Source organism: Protopterus annectens, chromosome 4.part0 (genome assembly GCF_019279795.1).
Source record: "Protopterus annectens isolate FY-2018-M chromosome 4.part0, PAN1.0, whole genome shotgun sequence".
In the NCBI taxonomy this organism is placed as follows: domain Eukaryota; kingdom Metazoa; phylum Chordata; order Ceratodontiformes; family Protopteridae; genus Protopterus; species Protopterus annectens.
In genome coordinates this window covers 800,838,926-800,849,543 of record NC_056733.1, presented here as the reverse complement: position 1 = coordinate 800,849,543, position 10,618 = coordinate 800,838,926, and positions in this window count along the sequence as shown.

Genomic DNA, 10,618 nt, shown 5'->3' with positions numbered 1-10,618 from the left:
GTGCACCTGGCACCAGTGCCCAGGCCGGGACCTCCTCCTCTGGTGGCCCTGTGCCACCTTCGGGTGGAAGTGCTGCAGGGGATGGGGCTCATTCCCCCTCTGCAAGCATAGCTGGAAGAGAGCTTCCACTCACCCTCCATAGGGTCCGGTCTGTGGTGCGTAGTGAGATCAGGAGTTCCGTGACTGATCCCCTATGCCAGCTTGAGGCAAGAGTGGCGTAACTCATGGGTGTGCCTGCCCGTCCTATCCAGCCCCCAGCACAGCCCTGGCCTGGGCTGTGAAGACGCAGTGGTAACTGCCCATGGGTGGGGATCTCAGTTCCACTGTTGCCATCTGTGGGCTCATGGGCTTGCGATATCCAAACATCCGTCCGCGTCAATTGTGCTTACCCCCCACATGTGTCATACTCCATCCCTGTATGCGTCTTGTTTGTCTTGTCTGTTAACCTCCCCAACCTGCCTCCCCAAATATACCTACTTCCTGTACCTCACATTCCACTCTCACCTGAAAAAAAATAAAAAAAGGGCACTCTGTTCCCACAAAAAAATTACACCCCATACATAGCTGCCCATTTTGCATACATGTCTGCTGGACATGTAAACTGATAATTACAATTGGCTGTACAACATATTTAGTTGTCCTCACACCTCTCTCAGGGGTGGAAGGTGTCAAATCTCTTTCTAAATTTCTAACATATGCACAGCTGTTGCTGGTAAAGAATTGGGCAGCTATGGGCCTTCCCTACATCCTTCCTGCACATCCCAAGCTTGTTTTCCTACTGTCCTACCCTCTTTGTGCCCCCTTTTTCACCACTGTCCTATTTCCCCATTTTCTTTTCTTTAAAAGAAATTAGCATGGTGTTAGCGGGAGTAAGCACTTTTAAGCAGTAGTCAGCGGTGTGTGCTTGTGTGCTCTTAGCTAAGTGTAAATAAGCGTAGCTAAGCATCGCGCAAACCCGCACAAACCCGCTTACAACTGCTTAAAAGTGCCTTAGTCACTCTGTATGACAAGGCCTGTAGTCTGCTCATCAGCAAAATAAAATACCCCTGTCAGTTTCAAACCCTGGAAACACTAGACTGCATGAATTACCACTGAGCCACAGCAGATATACAAGAACCTGGTGCTGAAAGAAATATATCATGAAATACAATGAGTGAATGTAAAGGGAAAATAGGAAGGCCATTACACAAAGCTTGTTCTGTGTATCTTTACTGGCACTTCTTGTGGAATTGCATTACATGAGTGTGATAAGAGAAATAGCCATGCTAGTAGGTAATAATGTTACAGTAGCACCTTACAAACCCCACACGGTATCAGAGCAGGATAAACACCTCCGTATTTGAATAGGTAAGAGGCCAGACCTCCCAACTGTGACTGATTTATAGGGATGTCCCTGATTTGCAAGCAAATGTTACCTGTGCCCCACTGACTCCCTGTGAAATGTATTAACAGCATCCAGAAAGGTGGGGAATCCCATGTAATGGTAACTGTCAATAAGTTACAGTAGACACTACTTGCATATCAGAAATGGTGTAGTAATACATATGCTCAAAATACCCCACAGTCACAACTGCAGAATATCTGAAATATATCACGGGTGTATCCCACTGATATGTACCATTCCCTGAGGCTGGTCAAATATATACCTGAAAGTATCTCAGGCCTGGAAGTGTCAGAAACACACAGGCATATCAGCCTGTCTGCTGTTGCACACTCTGCGAATAGCTGTAGAATTACTTCCACAAGCATGCCCTTATGTAGGAGTACAACACAGAAATATCAAAGGATGTAGTCATCTAACATACTAATGACAGTATAGCAGTTCACAAGCACTGCATGTGCCTGATAATCATAATTGTTAGTACAATATATGTAGTTGTCCTCACCCCTCTCTCAGGGGTGGAAGGTTTCAAATGTCACACCAAATGTCAAACATATGTACAGCTATTGCAGTTAAAGAAATGTGCAGCTATGGACCTTCCCTACACCCAACCTGCACATCCCTAGCTGGTGTCCCCACTGACTTCCTGCTTCCCACTTACAACTGTTTAAAAGTGCCTTATTCACTCTGTATGACAAGGCCCTAGTACTGCTCAGCAGCAAAATAAAATACCTTTGTAAGTGTCCAACCCCAGACCTTGAGCTCACCAGACTGCATGAAGTACCACTAAGCCACAGCACACATATAAGAACTTAGTGCTGAAAGAAATATATCATGCATTACAAGGAGTGAATGTAAATGGAAAATATGAAAGCCATAGCAACACATTCCAGTAAAGACAAATATCAGGCATTCAAGGAGTGAATGTAAAGGGAAAATAGAAAAGCCATAGCAACACATTGCAAGAACTACTGTTGTATGCCAGTTAATCCACAAATCCCACAGGAAAGTACATACGCCCGTGTAAACAGTGTTAGCATTAGCAGGTGTGAGTTAACATACACACTGAGAAGAGTGAACTGGAAGAAGTAATAGCCAGGTTTCAGTACAACATGCATTTCAGTGGCTACAACACAGCCTCAGATATGAGAGATATACCAACCTTCTGACTGACACAACAGTGTCCACAGCAAACCAGCATGGTCCCCACCTTGCAAAACTGAAAGGCCTATGCCTACCTAACCTATCATTTTATAGCAGTGTCCTGAAATCACAGTGAGAACTGCAATTACCACACAGCAGGCTGCATGCAATTACTAAATGCTGGCCACCAATTGGTGCAGAGGCTATCACATGCACATGTGCAGATACCTACAAAAGCAGCCTAAACTGCCAGTCCACACATGCAATAATATCATTGCAGCAACTGGAGGGAGAGAGAGAGAGAGAGAGAGAGACAGAGAGACAGAGACAGAGAGAGACAGTGACAGAGACAGAGACCAAAAAAAAAAAAAAAAAGCAAGCAAGCCAGCCAAAAGAAAAAAGCTGTCAGACTGTCAGAGACACCAATCCACAAAATACAGAAATACAACACATCAACAGGTACAACTGACAGAGGTGAGAAATACAAAGGTAATGTATGTAACAGATATGTATTTTCTGGCATCTGAATGATGTGTCTGAAAGGTAATCTACATACTGTGAACCCTCCATATGTGTTAGCAGTCTGTATCTATATGTATATGCAGATGTGCATTGTGCAAGGGACATACTGCAACTGTTAGTGAAGGCTGGACATACATATGTAGTTGAAGGTTGCTATGTGCACATATCAATGTAGGTTGTAGTGTGTGGCATTGAAAACAGCATGCAGTGCAGGTATATGTCATGTGGTGGTGAACGTCTGCGGGACTGAGCCAGTGAGGCCTGCTACAGCTTTACGGCCTGAGGACAGCATAATGCATTCTGCACAACACTGTTCAATATAATTACAGAATGGTATGTCTCACAACTGCTTCAGAAGTGATATTCCCACCATGAAAGGTGGCTAGTCTATGTGCCTAGATGTGCATGTATATGTACAGCAATGGATGTTTAGAAGTGTGTGTGTGTGTCTGTGTGTATATATATATATATATATATATATATATATATATATATATATATATATATATATATATATATATATATATACATATATATATATCTATATATATATATATGTACATAGATAGAGAGGTATGTATAGATAGATAGAGATATATAGATAGATAGATAGATAGATAGATAGATAGATAGATAGATAGATAGAATATGTATATACATATAGATATAATAGATACATACATATATAGATATATATGTAGATACATACATATATACAGATAGATATGAATGTCTATAGATATGTATATATATATATATATATATGGTTGTATATAGCGGTGTTTATATATATATATATATATATATATATATATATATATATATATATACATATATGTAGATATGTATATATATTTACATATATATATATATATATATATATATATGGATATGTATATATATATATATATATATATATATATATATATATATATATGTATATATATATATATATATATATAGAGAGAGAGAGAGAGAATGAGAGAGGGGGACATGGGGAAGATGTATTGCAACAGGTGCCTGGTGACCAAGGCATGGACTGAACACCAGTGTTGATGCTGCAGTACCATACCCCATTCCAAAACATGTTACCCACTAACTACCACATAGGTGGTTGCCTGCCTACCACTGGAGGTGTCAGAAAGGAACATGGGACACAGGGGTACAATAGCCTCCCCTTTGATATCCACAGTGGCACACTAGTCTTGTAATCCATGTATATGGTACGTGTCATCACAAAAGGTGTGTCAGCTAGGGAAATGTAAGTCAATGTACCCCTCTACACCTCACAATGTCCTATGCAGTATGTACCTTCCATGAGAACTACAGCAAGTGGAAAGGCCACAGACATAAATAACAAAGACTGATAATGCCCTCAAACACATTCCCTATGCAGACTGACTCACAAAACCACAGCTAGAGTGCCTTGCATACTTCCTACACAGAGGTTACCACTGCTGGACATATAGAGTTATGTCACACCCATACCAGTCGGCCAACCACCATGGCAACACCTCACAATCCGTCCAGCCTACATGACCTAGGGCCCCTAATCCTTGTCACTGCACTAAACAGCACATGCTGGAGGTACAGGTTCCTATACACAAATATGCCATACCCTGGACTAAACCATCCAGCATTAACAAACAAGGCTCCTTATTAGTAGATGTCATACATACCCCTGATGAATGTTATGGATATAGGTAATATGCCCTGTGAGTCACCTCTGTGTAACCGTTTCACAGGAGCAAGTAAAATCACATTACATGTGTCCCAAAGGGCAGGGTAGCATATGGCTAGGCTGCCCTAGACCCAGGGCCAATAGCATAGTACCTACCTATGACACAATGCACACACACATGTACTCAGTGCAATACCAGCTATGTGAGGTTGAATGAGTGTGACACTGACGGTGTGCAAGGTCTGTAAAGGTGTGATAGCTTAGCGTGAGTTTGTGTCTGTCATGGTAGTTTGTGTCCTAGGTGTGAGGCCAGAGAAAGATGTGTCAGTTATCGGCATGCAAACATAGTAGATTGGCAAATGTTGTGCCGTAGTTCCCTGTGTACAACTGCGGTGTCCCATTGTAGGCAGAAGCAATACATGTATCCTCAGTAAGTGGTACTGCTGTTGAATCCAGCTCACATATGAACTGTTGTACTACCTGAAGTTGTAGGCCTAAAAACTACAGTATGGTGTATGTTCACATTCCCTGGTAACACTGTCTGGTGTGTTTCCTGTAGTCTGCACAGATTACATACCTCATGCATAGGTATCTGTAAGTAGGGGCACACAGTACTATAAGGTACACAGTTAATGCTCATCTGTGTCGTCATACATTTGTGTGTTGTATGTATGTGTAATGTGTGTGTAATGATGCCTGTACCATGGTCGCAATCACATGTGTGTTACAGGGTATGTGTGTGTACCTGGCAGCATGTATACTCTGACAGCAGTATGCTGGCTATATTAACAACTGTGCACATATGTCAGGTAGGAGTATGGCATCAAAGACTAGGGTGGATTACCATTGAAACTGTAAATGTGCATTGCATTCATTGCATGGGATGACAATGTTCTTCATCCATTAGCTTGATACATACCCCCAGCGTGAGGTTGTGCATTGTATCCCAAACAGTGTGCTGAGTGCTGGTGTATACTAGTTTGTTGTATGGAGTGTGGCAGGCACTGTCAGATAGTTGTGGGCTGAGCACTGATATGTGGTATTGAACATGTCTATCCCCTGATAGACAGACAGATGCTATATATGGCAGTTAAGTGATATCAGTACATTAGAATATTAAGAGTGCCACATGACTTGCTCACATATTTTTCTTTTCTTTCCAGGGTGAAGGTGCATTAGCGTAACTCACCTTATACAGCAGCAGAGGATCAGGAGATCCACCAGAACCTGGTGCAGAATTTCTCTGTGCTGTTTTCCAGGACCAGCCAGAACCAGCATGAGAGGGCTGCACTGTGGCATGATCTTGTCCGTCGGGTAAATGACATAGGCATGCATAACTGGACATATGAGCAGGTACGCCATCACTGCAGTGATTTAATTAGACATGTCCGGCAGCGTGCGTCTGATATCCACAGAAAACAGCTTGCCACAGGTGGTGGGGTACCTATCCACCCCCCCTCACCAGTGTGGAGGAGCACCTCCTAAGTGTTGTGGCTCCAGGCCAACAGCAACAACATCCACAAACATGTGTCATCATGGAGGCCGGAGCCACCCAGCATGTTGAAATGGAGTGTGTAGGTAACATGCCATATCTGTAGTTGACTGTTCTCTATACTGGTAGTTTATGCGTGTGTGAGATGTGTACTGTGTGTTTAGCTGTTAACCTGCCGATTCTTCTGCAAGATTGATATTCTGAGTATAATCTGTATACCTGTGAAAGCCAGCTGTTGTACTACTGTACTTTATCATACTCACAGTATCAATGGCACAGTTGTGGCCACTGGCAATCACTCTCATATTTTTGCAGGTCCTTCTGGAGTGACAGCAAGGCAGCCAATCCATGCTGGTGAGTGTGTAATAACAATACTATTGCTAATGACATGTGCATGTCATATGGAGGTGTAGTGTGTGCACATGTAACACACCTATGCATAATGGATGCTGTGCATGTTTGCTGTGAGACTATGCATATCCCATTATTCTCAGTAGCTGCCTCACTCATATGCAATACACAGAGCATGACACACATGTGTGGCAACACAGTACTGGACATTGGGTAGGCATACCTGATACACATGTACACAACACACACATGTTTGGCATAGACACTACACCCTAGCCTGCTACACATGCCCAATTATGACACCTGCTGTATGCCCACCCTTCAGTATCCCACTTATCATCTACTCAGCACACATAATATACCTGAGGGGTAGAGGCCTATCATGTTTTAGTGCAACAGTCTTGAACAAATAATACATTCATGTTAGGCAATGCTCACTATTGGCCACCTTACACACCCAACAAGTGGCTGTGTAATTGTAGATGTAGTCATGTTACTGCACTTCAGGTACAGCATGCTAGCTGCCTGTCTGGCACACATTATTAATGTTGACTGACCACAAGAAGCATGTTGATCATGGCTTACGTTACTACACCACATCCAGTTCCACTGACCACAAAAGTGCACATAGCAGTTATTGCGTAGCACCATCATGTGTTGTGTGTGTGTGTGTGTGCAAATATATGCACCCACAGCTTGTAACACTTGCACAACATTGTTCTGTCCTTGTAAACATTGTGTCCCAGGGTGGAGACAATCACTGAACAACTACACGCAAGCATCAAGTACACGTATACTGTTATTAACAAGGGCTGTCTACACTTGCACTGCATGTTCCTGTGCAACACATAATCTGCATGCTGACACATGTGCAGTGATGTTTTTCCTTGTGATACTGTCACCCGCCCTCAAACAGTATTGTGTATGTGTTGGATTGCAGGTGTGTTTGTGTTTGTATCTGCTGTACTGAGGAGTGTGCCTGTGTGCTTGTGTGCTTGTGTGCCTGTGTGCTTGTGTGCCTGTATGCATGTGTGCTAACATTGTGTACACATTTGTAAACTGTGTTTCCTATCTTCCTCTCACAGGTTCTGATGTTGCTCTGGTGGAGTGCAGCAGGGAACCTGAAGCCACTGCTGGGGATAGTGATAATGATGATACATGTGTAATGGCACAGGGAGGTGTGACAGGGTCTGTCGTTGGTCAGCCAATCGACACTACACAGCAGTCAACCCCATCAATTCGCACAGTCATCCTGCCAATACAACCATTGTCACCAATGTCCTTAGCTGAGGGACAGCATACAGTGGGCATTGACCAGGGTAGTGTGGTATCATTGGCACATGCATCCCCTCACAGCAGCCATGGCCAGATTCCTGACATGGTACCACACAGGCAGATGTCCAGGGGTTCTCGTGGGAGCATCTGTGGTCATACTGCCCCTGTCAGACATGCCCACAGAGGTCTTTCAACCTCAGCTATGTTCCGGGCTGTAATGCAGGCACAAGCACGTATGGAACAGTACACCAGACAGGGTCTGAGGGAGCTTAGAGCACATCGCACCGCTATGAATGACACTATGCGTGACATTGCGGCTGCCATCCGTAATATCAGTGAGGTCATTGATAGACGTTGGGGGGGCACATTAGATCTCTTCCACAACTACATGTCCAGGAGCCAGGACAGTGCAGGATGGTTGAGGCATCGACGTGGACATATGCCAGCAACATCATCAACTGGCAGTCGTCGCGAACGACAACAAACCCGCAGCTGCTCCCATAGTGCCAGTACCAGCCCCAGCAATGCTGGGTCTGTGCTGTCATTAGACCATCCTAGAAGACCACGTGCACGTGGCTCTGGACAGTCCCAGCAGGGACATGCATCCAGTTAACAACCCACTGCCTCTGATGACAGTACCCAGTCTGGCTTAGTACCTGATACTGTCCGTAGCACCCCTGCCAGGCACAGGTACCGTGTCCGTGGCCAGAGACAGTGATCTGTATGACCTGGCAGGTACAGTCTGTGGCTGTCCACAAACACCCGTATATGGCAGCCACGTGGTGGAACTGTGTGCATGCACACACACACACATAATGCTAAAACCTAGGGCTAACACATACACACACACATCGCATCAACATTGCCCCATGTTGTACTGTTGTCCCTCACTAACACACACACACATACATGTCGATTGGATGTGTCAATGGCAGACTCTGGCAAACCAAGTACACACCCTGTGCATATGATGAAACTGTGCCACCTCCTGCCATCTGTAACATTGATGCAGGAACAGGATAGCATGGTGCTGATGCACAGGGTGACTACATAGCAATGTAGTAATATTATCATGTTGTTAACAGTACAGTGTAATGATATCGTTGTGGGTATATCCGAGCATGCATGATGCATTAACACTATGATTGTCATTGTACTTTTGTATACACCAGTGTTAATTCCCAAAGTGTACTGTCTGCACATGTGCCACATGGCTGTTGTGTGTACCTGTGCCTGCATGTGTTGGGGTGTGGACAGTGCATGTGTGATGTTTTCATCACAAAGTTGCAGGTGTACATTTGTGAACATGGTTAGCATGGAACATGACATGGTTTGACAGTATGCTGTGGGTGATACAGTTTCCAAATATCAATGGTCTGCATTCTGGTAGTATACACAGCCTACATAGCCTGACATTCAGTGGGCATTACATGGTGTCTCCTCAACTGATACACAGATGTAGGAACCCGGTGTCAGTGATATCCCTGCAGTACTACACTATACCAGTAGCCATTCTTACTGAGCCCCACACATCCCTGGGAACAATACTCTTAGGCATATAACAGTCTCACGTACATGCCAACACACTATGGATATGTCCATCCATGACTGCAAATGCATACAGTGGCCTACAATGCATTCTACACATGACACACCTAACCACCACAAGGGTATCATACAGACAGATACCTGTTGTCCAAGCCATGCTCTATTGCTGTAACACAACTGTAGCATTGTCATCGGCATCTACTTAACATAGTATTCCAACAGTACCATGTAGGTGGTAACACCCATCATGTAGAACGGGTAATGGTGTGTACATGTGGACAAGTGTTATCTTGTCTATCCTGTGATATTCACATTTCCAAAGGTATTCTGCAGTCCCTCGGTGTATAACCTAAGCAAGAAGGTGTCTGTATGCATATCGGCAACAGTTGCCATACACCTACACTGGATGTCCATCACTCACAGACTTTGCTGTGCTTTAACATGTCTGACATTACTCCAGACATGAACTCTCACCCACATTAATCTATCAAAGCTTTCATGGGTGGGGGTCACATAGTTGGTCCAGGACACAGATCACTGCAGTAGCCTGCATTGTCACCAACATACATGTATGGCCTAAGGTCTGGAAAGCTGCGGCACATGCTGGCAAAGGTAACAACTGTATTCATATGAGGCAGGCTTCAAACATAGGAACTATTAGAGGTCACAGGTACATATCTGTATGTGGCACACATACCTGATGTGTGCATTGAAATTACTGTTATAATAATATGTCATACAATAATAAAAGCAAAACACACAACACATTGACAAACACACAAGACATTTGTAGGATTCAAACCCCTACCTAACTATGTTATTATACCTGAAAGAGACGCATTAGCGCAGCACGTTATTCACATTACTGGGTGATTTCCTTTCTCCTGTTGTATTTATAGGGTGCTGACATCATCAGTCTTTCCAAAGAGGAATGTACATCTTTTAGTGTGTTATCCCAGTCTTCAAAAAGGCCATTCCTTTCACAGAGAATTGCATACATACACTCCCCCCTAACTATGTTATGATACTTGAGAGAGACGCATTAGCACAGCACGCTATTCGCATTACTGGATGAATTCCATTCTCCTGCTGTATTTATAGGGTGCTGACATCATCAGTCTTTCCAAAGAGGAATGTACATCTTTTAGTGTGTTATCCAAGTCTTCAAAAAGGCCATTCCTTTCACAGAGAATCGCATACATACCCCCCAATGAATTCCCTTCTC